The following is a 14,765-nucleotide window of genomic DNA, read 5'->3' on the forward strand; positions in this document are numbered from 1 at the left end:
CGAGAGAGATGTTGGGGCTGCGATGCTTATGTGAAAAAGCTTCAACCTGATAAGCTCGAACCCAAATAGGAGAAATGTGTCTTCATAGGATATCCAAAGGAAACTATTGGGTACACCTTCTATCACAGATCCGAAGGCAAGATATTCGTTGCTAAGAATGGATCCTTTCTAGAGAAGGAGTTTCTCTCTCGAAAGAAGTGAGTGGGAGGAAAGTAGAACTTGATGAGGTAACTGTACCTGCTCCCTTATTGGAAAGTAGTTCATCACAGAAACCAGTTCCTGTGACACCTACACCAATTAGTGAGGAAGCTAATGATGATGATCATGAAACTTCAGATCAAGTTACTACCGAACCTCATAGGTCAACCAGAGTAAGATCCGCACCAGAGTGGTACGGTAATCCTGTTCTGGAGGTCATGTTACTTGACCATGACGAACCTACGAACTATGAGGAAGCGATGATGAGCCCAGATTCCGCAAAATGGCTTGAGGCCATGAAATCTGAGATGGGATCCATGTATGAGAACAAAGTGTGGACTTTGGTTGACTTGCCCGATGATCGGCAAGCCATAGAGAATAAATGGATCTTCAAGAAGAAGACTGACGCTGACGGTAATGTTACTGTCTACAAAGCTCGACTTGTTGCGAAAGGTTTTCGACAAGTTCAAGGAGTTGACTATGATGAGACCTTCTCACCCGTAGCGATGCTTAAGTCCGTCGATCATGTTAGCAATTGCCGCATTTTATGATTATGAAATTTGGCAAATGGATGTAAAGACTGCATTCCTGAATGGATTTCTGGAAGAAGAGTTGTATATGATGCAACCTGAAGGTTTTATCGATCCAAAGGGAGCTAACAAAGTGTGCAAGCTCCAGCGATCCATTTATGGACTGGTGCAAGCCTCTCGGAGTTGGAATAAACGTTTTGATAGTGTGATCAAAGCATATGGTTTTATACAGACTTTTGGAGAAGCCTGTATTTACAAGAAAGTGAGTGGGAGCTCTGTAGCATTTCTAATATTATATGTGGATGACATATTGTTGATTGGAAATGATATAGAATTTCTGGATAGCATAAAAGGATACTTGAATAAGAGTTTTTCAATGAAAGACCTCGGTGAAGCTGCTTATATATTGGGCATCAAGATTATAGAGATAGATCAAGACGCTTAATTGGACTTTCACAAAGCACATACCTTGATAAAGTTTTGAAGAAGTTCAAAATGGATCAAGCTAAGAAAGGGTTCTTGCCTGTGTTACAAGGTGTGAAGTTGAGTAAGACTCAATGCCCGACCACTGCAGAAGATAGAGAGAAAATGAAAGTGTTCCCTATGCTTCAGCCATAGGCTCTATCATGTATGCAATGCTGTGTACCAGACCTGATGTGTGCCTTGCTATTAGTCTAGCAGGGAGGTACCAAAGTAATCCAGGAGTGGATCACTGGACAGCGGTCAAGAACATCCTGAAGTACCTGAAAAGGACCAAGGATATGTTTCTCGTTTATGGAGGTGACAAAGAGCTCATCGTAAATGGTTACGTTGATGCAAGCTTTGACACTGATCCGGACGATTCTAAATCGCAAACCGGATACGTGTTTATATTAAACGGTGGAGCTGTCAGTTGGAGCAGTTCTAAACAGAGCGTCGTGGCGGGATCTACATGTGAAGCGGAGTACATTGCTGCTTCGGAAGCAGCATGAAGGAGTCTGGATGAAGGAGTTCATATCCGATCTAGGTGTCATACCTAGTGCATCGGGTCCAATGAAAATCTTTTGTGACAATACTGGTGCAATTGCCTTGGCAAAGGAATCCAGATTTCACAAGAGAACCAAGCACATCAAGAGACGCTTCAACCATCCGGGATCAAGTCCAGGTGGGAGACATAGAGATTTGCAAGATACATACGGATCTGAATGTTGCAGACCCGTTGACTAAGCCTCTTCCACGAGCAAAACATGATCAGCACCAAGGCTCCATGGGTGTTAGAATCATTACTGTGTAATCTAGATTATTGACTCTAGTGCAAGTGGGAGACTGAAGGAAATATGCCCTAGAGGCAATAATAAAGTTATTATTTATTTCCTTATTTCATGATAAATGTTTATTATTCATGCTAGAATTGTATTAACCGGAAACATAATACATGTGTGAATACATAGACAAACATAGTGTCACTAGTATGCCTCTACTTGACTAGCTCATTGATCAAAGATGGTTAAGTTTCCTAACCATAGACATGAGTTGTTATTTGATCAATGGGATCACATCATTAGGAGAATGATGTGATTGACTTGACCCATTCCGTTAGCTTAGCACTTGATCGTTTGTTTACTGCTATTGCTTTCTTCATGACTTATACATGTTCTTATGACTATGAGATTATGCAACTCCCGAATACCGGAGGAACACTTTGTGTGCTACCAAACGTCACAACGTAACTGGGTGATTATAAAGGTGCTCTACAGGTGTCTCGATGGTACTTGTTGAGTTGGCATAGATCAAGATTAGGATTTGTCACTCCGATTGTCGGAGAGGTATCTCTGGGCCCTCTCGGTAATGCACATCACTATAAGCCTTGCAAGCAATGCAACTAATGAGTTAGTTGCGGGATAGTGCATTACGAAACGAGTAAAGAGACTTGCCGGTAATGAGATTGAACTAGGTATTGGATACCGACGATCGAATCTCGGGCAAGTAACATACCGATGACAAAGAGAACAATGTATAGTGTTATGTGGTTTGACCGATAAAGATCTTCGTAGAATATGTAGGAACCAATATGAGCATCCAGGTTCCGCTATTGGTTATTGACCGGAGACATGTCTCGGTCATGTCTACATAGTTCTCAAACCCGTAGGGTCCGCACGCTTAAAGTTCTGTGACGATCGGTTTTATGAGTTTATATGTTTTGATGTACCGAAGGTAGTTCGGAGTCCCGGATATGATCACGGACATGACGAGGAGTCTCGAAATGGTCGAGACATAAGATTGATATATTGGAAGCCTACATTTGGACATCGGAAGAGTTCTGGGTGAAATCGGGATTTTACCAGAGTACCGGAGGGGTTACCGGAAACCCCCCGGGGACTAATGGGCCTTGTTGGGCCATAAGGGAAGAGAGAGGGGCCGGCCTAGGGCAGGCAGCGCGCCCCCTTCCCCCTGTCCGAATTGGACTAGGAGAAGGGGGGCGGCCCCTTTCCTTCTCTTTCTCTCCTTCCTTTCCCCCTCCTAGTAGGAGTAGGAAAGGGAGGAATCCTACTCCTACTAGGAGGAGGATTCCCTCATGGTGCGCCAACAAGGGCCGGTCGGCCTCCCCCTGCTCCTTTATATACAGGGGCAGGGGGGCACTGAGGGAGTCCTGGATTAGGGGGTCCTCGGACAGCCGGACTATATACTTTGGCCGGACTGTTGGACTATGAAGATACAAGATTGAAGGCTTCGTCCCGTGTCGGGTGGGACTCTCCTTTGCGTGGAAGGCAAGCTTGGCGATTCGGATATGTAGATCTCCTTCTCTGTAACCGACTCTGTGTAACCCTAGCCCCCTCCGGTGTCTATATAAACCGGAGGGTTTAGTCTGTAGGACAACAACAATCATAATCATAGGCTAGCTTCTAGGGTTTAGCCTCTACGATCTCGTGGTAGATCAACTCTTGTAATACTCATATCATCAAGATCAATCAAGCAGGAAGTAGGGTATTACCTCCATCGAGAGGGCCCGAACCTGGGTAAACATTGTGTCCCCCGCCTCCTGTTACCATCCGCCTTAGACGCACAGTTCGGGACCCCCTACCCGAGATCCGCCGGTTTTGACACCGACATTGGTGCTTTCATTGAGAGTTCCACTGTGCCGTCACGATAAGGCCTGATGGCTCGTCTGGTTGTCAAGGACAACATTACCTCTGGGGGAGCCCTGGCTGTAGGCCAAACTCTCCGACTAGGCGGCTTCGTCATGACCGCCCGTTCGGCTCGCGCCGACGATGACTTCTCGGGTCATCAAAAACAGCCTCCACGTCGCTCGGGATTCACCGAGCAGATGGATCCAATGGAGCTCTCTTCCTTGAACGAGCTCTTGGATCGCATCGCCGCCTTGGGAGTCGCTATGGACTATGATCAGATCGGGCTTAAACCCGACCAAAGGGAGATTAACTCTCCGCCAGTCCCATCATATAGCGGTGGTGGAGGAGCAATGTAGCGATTCTTCCTCTATTTTGAGGACAAACTATGTCCGGATTCCTGAGCTCTCCGAGCCGGATACCCGTCTAGGGAGGACATGGCCCAAGCTTCGAACCTAGAATCAGACAGCGGGCCAGAACTATTGGGCAACGTCCCGGAGCCCGAACTGCCAAGCTCGGAAACTCCTCTGCCCCTGGGTCTCAGAATCGGGTCAGGGTTTGGACCTAAATCTACCCACCCACCCTCACATAAGTGATCTTTCCCACATTAGACAAGAGCCCCAAGAGACACAGTACATCACTATTGGGCCAGATTCCTCCTTGTAATGAGCAAGGTCAAGGACTGTCGCGAGGAAGACGCAATTTCATTCTTTTGCAAAAATTGCACGGACAAGGGAATCCTCAACGCCATAAGTCCGTGACATAGCACACTTCGCTGACTTGGCGCCATAGTACAGAAGTACTGTGCGATGGAAAGCACCTGGAAAACCCAAACAAAATTCTGGGATCCTCCGGCTCTCACTAAACCCCGTCCGAACTAAAAGGGTGTACTCTCGTAAGTCACCCGATCCAATTACAAAGAAACCAAAGCCCACTACAGGGCGTGGAACCGTATTGGAGGGATGGCTCAATGGGCCATGCAAAATTCACAGTACACCGGATACCATGCCAACACATAGCCTTAGAGCATGTTGGATACTCCGGCAGGTGGCCAAGAGCGGCGAGGATCTCCTCATCAACAATACCACAGAGCACCATCCCGTGGAAAATAACAATACAGTACTGACAGTCTTCGAGACTTTCGCCTCAAATAATAGGCGCAAGCGAGCACTCCGCAGCCTCGCCGAAGTCTGCACGTTGCAACAATAAATCCATGGAACGAATACGGCTATAACCTTCAATGCCAGTGACGAACCTCAATTCCGAACAGCCCGAGCACCAGCCGCTTTGGTCCTTAGTCCAATTGTGGACGGCTTCCGGCTTACTAAAGTGCTCATGGACGGTGGCAGCGGATTAAACCTCATCTACGAGGAGACTCTTAGCAAAATGGAAATAGACAAGAGCCGCATTGAGCAAAGCAGCACGACCTTCAGAGGAATCATCCCTAGTCGGGAGGCACGATGTGCGGGAAAAATCACACTAGATGTGGTATTCGGCACGCCGGAGAATTATAGGTCCGAAGAAATCACATTCCAAGTGGCCCCCGTTTAGTAGCGGATACCACGCCCTTTTAGGGCGGGAGGCATTCACGATCTTCCAAGCTATACCCCATTACGGGTACATGAAGCTCAAGATGCCCGGGCCCAATGGAATCATCACTCTAGCTAGTGATCCGGACATAGCACTCCGCGCCGAAAATAAAACCGCCGCACTGGCCCTCGAGGCGTTATCCGAAGCCCTCGGCCGAAGAACTAACTGCGCTGCGCTCCACAGTGGACAGGGACGACGTGATACTCGACAAAAGACCCAAGTCCACCTCTTTTAAACCAGCGGACGAAATAGTCAAATTCCAGGTCCACCCAACGGACCCTACAAAAACAGCATCCATCGGGGCACAGCTGAACCCCACAACAGACGCCGCACTGCGGGAGTTCTTGCGCGAGAATTGGGACATCTTCGCCTGGCATCCTTCAGACATGCCAGGAATCACGCAGGGCTGGCCGAGCATAGCCTAAACATTCTAAAGGGATACAAGCCGGTCAAGCAGACTCTTCGGCGTTTCTCAGAGCCTAAGCGACAAGCCATGGGAGAAGAGCTAGCCAAGTTACTCGAGGCCGGATTCATTAGAGAAATAAAACATCCGGACTGGCTAGCAAACCTGGTGATGGTACCAAAGAAGGACAAATCCTGGCGCCTATGTGTCGATTTCAAGGACCTTAACAAGGCTTGCCCCAAGGATCCCTTCCCTCCCCCGCATCGATCAAATTATCGATGCTACCGCAGGACACGACTCATTGTGTTCCTCGACGCATACTCCGGATACCATCAAATTAAGATGGCGGAGTCCGATCAAGCCGCAAAATTCATCACTCCATACGGCCCCTTCTGTTTTAACACCATGCCTTTCGGGCTCAAAAACGCCGGTGCAACCTATCAACGCATGATTCAGACATGCCTGGAAACACAAATCGGCAAAACAGTGGAGGCATACATAGACGATGTGGTCATTAAAACCAGACACGTCGAATCTTTAATAGACGACTTGAGGCTTACGTTCGACAATCTCCGAACATATGACATCAAGCTCAATCCGGAAAAATGCGTTTTCGGCGTGCCCGCCGGAAAGCTCTTGGGCTTCATCGTTTCCAATAGAGGAATTGAAGCAAATCCGGCTAAAATCCGAGCTCTGTCACAGTTGGCTATCCCAACAGACCTCAAGCAAATCCAGAAATTAACCGGATGCGTGGCTGCCTTAAGCCGCTTTATCTCCCGATTGGGAAAAGGCATTACCTCTTTATCGCCTTCTTCGACGCACCGAACACTTCGAGTGGACGGATGCGGCCACGGCCGGATTGGAAGAAATAAAAGCCCTCTTGGCCAGCAACCCAATCTTGGCCGCGCCAAATATCGGCGAACCAATGCTGTTATATATAGCGGCAACACACCAGGTTGTAAGCGCAGTGCTCGTCGTCGAACGAGAGACGGACGGACATAAGTTCCCGCTTCAAAAGCCGGTATACTACGTATCCACTGTCCCACTCCATGCAAATCACGGTACCCACATTATCAAAAGATAGCATACGCGGTCTTCATGGCATCCCGGAAACTACGACACTACTTTCAAGAGTGTTCAATTACGGTGGCCTCTGAAGTACCACTCAACGACATAATAAATAACCGCGATGCCACGGGCCGGATTGCTAAATGGGCTATTGGCTCCTCCCTGTTCGACATAACATACACCACGGCGAGCCATTAAGTCAAGTATGGCTGATTTCGTCGCCGACTGGAGAGAAGCCGAACTCCTAAAGAGTATGGCGCGTACTGATGACCCACAAGTATAGGGGATCTATCCTAGTCCTTTCGATAAGTAAGAGTGTCGAACCCAATGAGGAGCAGAAGGAAATGATAAGCGGTTTCCAGCAAGGTATTCTCTGCAAGTACTGAAATAAGTGGTAACAGATAGTTTTGTGATAAGATAATTTGTAACGAGCAACAAGTAACAAAAGTAAATAAGGTGCAGCAAGGTGGCCCAATCCTTTTTGTAGCAAAGGACAAGCCTGGACAAACTCTTATAAGATGTAAAGCGCTCCCGAGGACACATGGGAATATCGTCAAGCTAGTTTTCATCACGTTCATATGATTCGCGTTCGGTACTTTGATAATTTGGTATGTGGGTGGACCGGTGCTTGGGTGCTGCCCTTACTTGGACAAGCATCCCACTTATGATTAACCTCTATTGCAAGCATCGCAAATACAACAACATTTTTTTTTTTTTTTTTTTTTTTTTTTTTTTTTTTTTTTTTTTTTTTTTTTTTTTTATTAAGGTAAACCTAACCATAGCATGAAACATATGGATCCAAATCAGCCCCTTACGAAGCAATGCATAAACTAGGGTTTAAGCTTCTGTCACTCTAGCAACCCATCATCTACTTATTACTTCCCAATGCCTTCCTCTAGGCCCAAATAATGGTGAAGTGTCATGTAGTCGACGTTCACATAACACCACTAGAGGAGAGACAACATACATCTCATCAAAATATTGAACGAATACCAAATTCACATGACTACTAATAGCAAGACTTCTCCCATGTCCTCAGGAACAAAAGTAACTACTCACAAAGCATAAACATGTTCATAATCAGAGGGGTATTAATATGCATATAGGATCTGAACATATGATCTTCCACCAATTAAACCAACTAGCATCAACTACAAGGAGTAATTAACACTACTAGCAACCTACTAGCACCAATCCCGGACTTGGAGACAAGAATTGGATACAAGAGATGAACTAGGGTTTTGATATGAGATGGTGCTGATGAAGATGTTGATGGAGATTGCCCTCTCCCGATGAGAGGAGCGTTGGTGATGACGATGGCGATGATTTCCCCCTCCGGGAGGGAAGTTTCCCCGGCAGAACAGCTCCGCCAGAGCCCTAGATTGGTTCCGCCAAGGTTCCGCCTCGTGGCGGCGGAGTTTCGTCCGAGAAGATGGCTTATGATTTTTTTCCCATCGAAAGACTCCATATAGCAGAAGATGGCCACCGGAGGGCCACCAGGGGGCCCACGAGGTAGGGGGCGCCCAGGGGGTAGGGCGCGCCCCCCACCCTCGTGGGCAGGGTGTGGCCCCCCTGGTGAAGTTCTTGCTCTCAGTATTTTTTATATATTTGGAAAACATCTTCCGTGAAGTTTCAGGACTTTTGGAGTTGTGCAGAATAGGTCTCTAATATTTGCTCCTTTTCCAGCCCAGAATCCCAGCTGCCGGCATTCTCCCTCTTTATGTAAACCTTGTAAAATAAGAGAGAATAGGCATAAGTATTGTGACATAATGTGTAATAACAGCCCATAATGCAATAAATATCGATATAAAAGCATGATGCAAAATGGACGTATCAACTCCCAAGCTTAGACCTCGCTTGTCCTCAAGCGAAAAGCCGAAATCGAAAAATATGTCCACATGTTTAGAGATAGAGGTGTCGATAAAAATAAAATACGGACATGAGGGCATCATGATCATTCTTAGAAACAGCAACTTACATAATTCTTTCATATAATCTCTAATGCTAGAGTAATAATTCAATCACAATATCAAGTATGAATCGTAAACTTCATTGAAAACTAACAAACTACAATCTCAGTCATTGAAGCAATTGCAATTTATCATAACATAGGAAAGAGTCAATGTATAAGAGCTTTTCAGCAAGTCCACATACTCAACTATCATATAATCTTTCACAATTGCTGACACTCACGCAATACTTATGGGTATGGAGTTTTAATCGGACACAGAGAAAGATAGGGGCTTATAGTTTTGCCTCCCAACGTTTTACCTCAAGGGTAATGTCAACAGTAATAGTTCATGAAAACTCACATCCAATTAGCCATATATACCAGGATCTTTCCAACATATTGTGCTTGCCAAAGGATAAAATGTAAAAAGGAAGGGTGAAGATCACCATGACTCTTATGCAATGTAGGAGATAAAAGTAAAAGATAGGCCCTTCGCAGAGGGAAGCAGAGGTTGTCATGCGCTTTTATGGTTGGATGCACAAAATCTTAATGCGAAAGAACGTCACTTTATATTGCCACTTGTGATATGGACCTTTATTATGCAGTCTGTCGCTTTTATTACTTCCATATCACACGCTCGTATAAAGCTTATTTCCTCCACACCAATCAATCATACATATTTAGAGAGCAATTTTTATTGCTTGCACCGATGACAACTTACTTGATGGATCTTACTCAATCCATAGGTAGATATGGTGGACTCTTATGGCAAGACTGGTTTAAGGGTATTTGGAAGCACAAGTAGTATCTCTACTTGGTGCAATGAATTTGGCTAGCATGAGGGGGAAAGGCAAGCTCATCATGTTGGAAGATCCAAGACAATATAATTTATCTCAGATGTAAGAAAACATAACCCATTACGTTGTCTTCCTTGTCCAATGTCAACTCTTTAGCATGTCATATTTTAATGAGTGCTCACAATCATAAAAGATGTCCAAGATAGTATATTTATATGTGAAGACCTCTCTTTCTTTATTACTTCCTATTAATTGCAACGATGACCAAAACTGTGTTTGTCAACTCCTCAACAACTTTTATTCATCATACTCTTTTCTATGTGAGCTCATTACTCTCCATAAGACTCACATGATCTCTTTGTTTCTTTTTATTTCTTTCTCTTTTCTTTTATTCCCTTAGGATCATGGCAAAATAATCAAGCCCTTGACTCAACACTAATCTTTATTATATAGCTCACGGACTCGATTACATAGAAGGATAATAAAGCAAAACTCACAACTAGATCATACTAAGAACTTTTATTCTACTAGATCAAGATATTACCAAAAGGATCGAACTAAGAAAAACGGTAAAGATAAAAGTGATGGTGATACGATACCGGGGCACTCCCCCAAGCTTGGCAGTTGCCAAGTGGAGTGCCCATACCAGATACTCAATTCTTCTTTGTTGGTGGAGACGGTGGTGATTTTGTTGATGGCGTAGGCTTGTCGTCCTTCTTCCAAGGCATAGGCTCACCATCATAGAAGGATGACCGAGTCTCCGGGATCCTCAAATCTGCAGCCAAACTCATCCTTTTGAATCTATATTCATACTCACAGTTTTGGTTTTGCAGGTCATAGATTTGAGCTTGAAGGTGCTCGATTTTCTCGTGAAGCTTGAAGATGGTCTCCCCGATGTTGTCGGCATCCAGCTTGTGTTTGTTGGTGAATTCTGCGATCATCATGTAGTTGGAGTTGAGTCCACGCTCCACCATCCCCTGACACTTGAAAACTTGTTGCTCCATTGCTTCGAGCCTCGTCTCCACGCTTCCGGTCCCCTTCGGTCCCTCAGCATCACGGATGTGCAGCAACCCATCACGCATCTCAATGGTTTGAGGGTGTCGCTGCACCTCCGCGAGGTAAGGGTTGATGACCTTCTCGAAGAACTTGTCCTTGGTGCACTTGGAGACGTCATGATAATCTAGATCTGTCAAAAAAGCTCGAAACAAAGAACAGAGATTTTTGCGTCAAAAGAGAGAGATTCAAAACCCCGGGAGATTATATAATGAATTTTTACCGACCAAAATACGTGTCGTGTACGAAAACGGAGTCCGGAGAGCACACGAGGTCCCCACGAGGTAGGGGGCGCGCCCTCCACCCTCGTGGAGCCCTCGTGTCCTTCCCAGACTGCTACTTATTTTTCTCTTTTTCTAAATATTCCAAAACGGAGAAATATTGCCTTAAAAACGGTTTTGGAGTCGGTTTTCTTACCGTACCACATACCTATTCCTTTTTGGAGTCTGAAACGTTCCGGAAAGTGTCCCTTATGTATTCCTCCGGGGTTACGGTTTCAATAACATTGGTTTCAACATTTATGGGATTACATGAGATATAATGTTTGATTCTTTGACCGTTCACCACCTTCGGATTTGTGCCTTCGAAGTTGTTGATTTTATAGCGCCGGAACGGTAGACCTCCTCGATAACGTAAGGACCTTCCCATTTAGAGAGAAGTTTTCCTGCAAAAAATCTTGAACGAGAGTTGTATAGCAATACATAATCACCTACATTAAACTCACGCTTTTGTATCCTTTTTTCATGCCATCTTTTAACTTTTTCTTTAAACAACTTGGCATTTTCGTAGGCTTGGGTTCTCCATTCATCAAGTGAGCTAATATCAAATAACCTCTTCTCACCGGCAAGTTTAAAATCATAATTAAGTTCTTTAATAGCCCAATAAACCTTGTGTTCTAGTTCGAGAGGTAAGTGACATGCTTTTCCATAGACCATTTTATACGGAGACATACCCATAGGATTTTTTTATGCAGTTCTATAGGCCCATAATGCATCATCAAGTTTTTTGGACCAATTCTTTCTAGACCTATTAACTATCTTTTGCAAAATTAATTTGAGTTCTCTATTACTCAATTCTACTTGACCACTAGACTGAGGGTGATAAGGAGATGCAATTCTATGATTAACATCATATTTAGCAAGCATTTTTCGGAAAGCACCATGAATAAAATGTGAACCACCATTAGTCATTAAATATCTAGGGACTCCAAACCTCGGGAAAATAACTTCTTTAAGCATCTTAATAGAGGTGTTATGATCAGCACTACTAGTTGGAATAGCTTCTACCCACTTAGTAACGTAATCAACAACAACTAAAATATGTGTATATCCATTAGAGGAAGGAAAGGGTCCCATATAGTCAAAGCCCCAAACATCAAATGGTTCAATAACAAGTGAATAATTCATAGGCATTTCTTGACGTCTACTAATATTACCAATTCTTCAACATTCATCACAAGATAAGACAAACTTACGGGCATCCTTGAAGAGAGTAGGCCAATAAAAACCAGATTGCAGTACCTTATGTGCAGTTCTATCTCCAGCATGGTGTCCTCCATAAGCTTCGGAGTGACACTTGCGTAGGATCTATTCCTGTTCATGCTCCGGTACACAACGTCTAATAACACCATCTACTCCTTCTTTATAAAGATGTGGGTCATCCCAAAAGTAATGCCTCAAATCATAGAAGAACTTTTTCTTTTGCTGGTATGTGAAACTAGGTGGTATAAACTTAGCAACAATGTAATTAGCATAATCAGCATACCATGGAGTAGTATGAGAAGCATTTATGACATTTAATTGCTCGTCAGGAAAGCTGTCATCAATAGGAGGTGGGTCATCAAGCACATTTTCTAACCTAGACAAGTTGTCTGCAACGGGGTTCTCAGCTCCCTTTCTATCAACAATATGCAAATCAAATTCTTGTAGCAAGAGAACCCATCTAATAAGTCTAGGTTTAGCATCTTTCTTTTCCATGAGATATTTAATAGCAGCATGATCAGTGTGAATAGTTACTTTAGAATCAACAATATAAGGTCTGAAGTTATCACAAGCAAATACAACTGCTAAGAATTCTTTATTTAGTGGTAGCACAATTTCTTTGAGCATTGTCTAGGGTTTTACTAGCATTGCCGGGGTACTGATCCACGGGCACCTATGGGACCGGCGGACCGAGTCCCTTTCGGTTCGGCGGGGGCGGAGATCGTGCAAAGAGCAAATCGAGGCGATACACGCGAGCGATTTACCCAGGTTCGGGCCGCACGGATGCGTAAAACCCTACTCCTGCTTTGTGGTTTGTATTGATTTCTTGCTCGGGAGCGCGGAGTGCTACAGTACATCCAGCAGCTACGAGACCGAGCGTGAGTGTCTCTGAGCTAGCTAACCCCTCTACGTTGCGCATGGGCCTCCTTTTATATGCTCAAGGGGTCACCGACAGGTGGCAACGTAGACAAGGGTAAAAATGGAAAGGTGCTGCGGTAGGTACAGCTACCTGCTACAGTGTATCATACCTAACCCTGACGGCAGGGGACAAGGGCCTTAAATGCCCGTCTGCGTCGCCTAAACATGTAAAAGGGACCGTCAGGGACGCCACCGCTCGCCACGATGGCAAACTTGTCAGCGCCGCTTGCCACCGCACCGCTGGCTGCACAGCCTCCCGCACGTACGCCTGGAAGGGCCCCAGAGCGACACGTTGGTGGATGTGCTGGAGCGCGGGCACGGAGAGGTGGCTTGTCGCGGCAAGCGCCTTGCCGCGGTCGTTGTCTTGTCGCGTCCGGGAGCTTGTCGCTCACCGGGCCTTGCCGGGACGCGTGGTGCGCCGCGGCAAGTTCCTTGAAATGCCTTGGGTGGCCTTCCCGGCAAGCTCCTCTTGCCGGGGTCTTGGAGTGCTTTTGGCCTTCCCGGCAAGCTCCTCTTGCCGGGGTCTTGTCTTTGACTTGGATACTTTGTTCTTGAATGGCTCCAAAGGAACCACGGAGGACCTTGGCGGTCACCCGGCAAGCCTTGCCGCGGGATGCTGCGACTGCCCGTGCACAAGTTCGGGATACTAGGGTACCCCTACTCTAGTACACCGACAGGAGCCCCCGGGCCTGGGCCATACACGGTGCCGAGCGCTGTTGGGCCAGGCCCAAAACAGGGCACGGGCACGCGCGGCCTAGGTTACGCCGTATCTACTCCGTATCCACCGCGCCCTCCCGAACGGCACGCATCGAATGCGGCGTCGTGGGAGAGATCGTGGGTGGTTTCTTTATTCGGAAATGCGGAACGTCCGCCCCCTCCCTCTTTATAAGCAGGGGAAACAGGGGCAGTTCGCCCACTCGCCCGTTGCTGTTCCAATCTCAGAAATCTCCGCCGCTCCCTCGCCTTCCCAAAGCTGAGAGAGAGAGCAGCGCTCCGCCCCCATCGCCACCAGCACCACCAACGCCGTCACCTCCTCCACTGCTTCCGCCAGGGCTCCAAAAGCCGACAAGGGGAAGGCCGTGAAGTCGACCAAGGCGCAGCAGCTCGCGGCGCTGCGGAAGGAGCGGTCCGTCTCCCCCCCAAGCTTGGCGCGAAGGAGCTGAGGGAGGACTACTACCTTTTCTGGTCGGCGGAGACGCGCGCGCATCCGCGCACGAAGGTACTCCCCGCCGCTGCTTGGAAGAAAGCCCCAAACGGATACCCTTTCTTCGCTTTGTTCTTCTACTGCGGGCTTTGCCCGCCTTTCTCTGAATTCTTCTGCGACATCATGAATACCTACGGATTCCACCTCCTTGACTTCACCCCCAATGCCATTCTGACCATGGAAGTTTTCGCACATCTCTGCGAAAACTTTTTCGGAGTCCATCCCAACGTAGCCCTCTTTCGCCACTTCTTCATACCCCGAGTAGAGAGAGGAGAGCCTCTATCTGGCGGAATCGCCTGGGTCTCAAGGGCCGGCAAGAAGGGAACCTATCTGGAGGGAGAATTCCGCGGCAAGTGGGAGGAGTGGAGAGCAGAGTGGTGCTGGATTGACGAGGAAAACCCGCAGCCATTCACCACCCGGCGCAAAACCCCAGTAGCACGCGGCAGCGATTGGAGTGACATGGCTCCG

Source organism: Triticum urartu, chromosome 3 (genome assembly GCF_003073215.2).
Source record: "Triticum urartu cultivar G1812 chromosome 3, Tu2.1, whole genome shotgun sequence".
Lineage (NCBI taxonomy): Eukaryota > Viridiplantae > Streptophyta > Magnoliopsida > Poales > Poaceae > Triticum > Triticum urartu.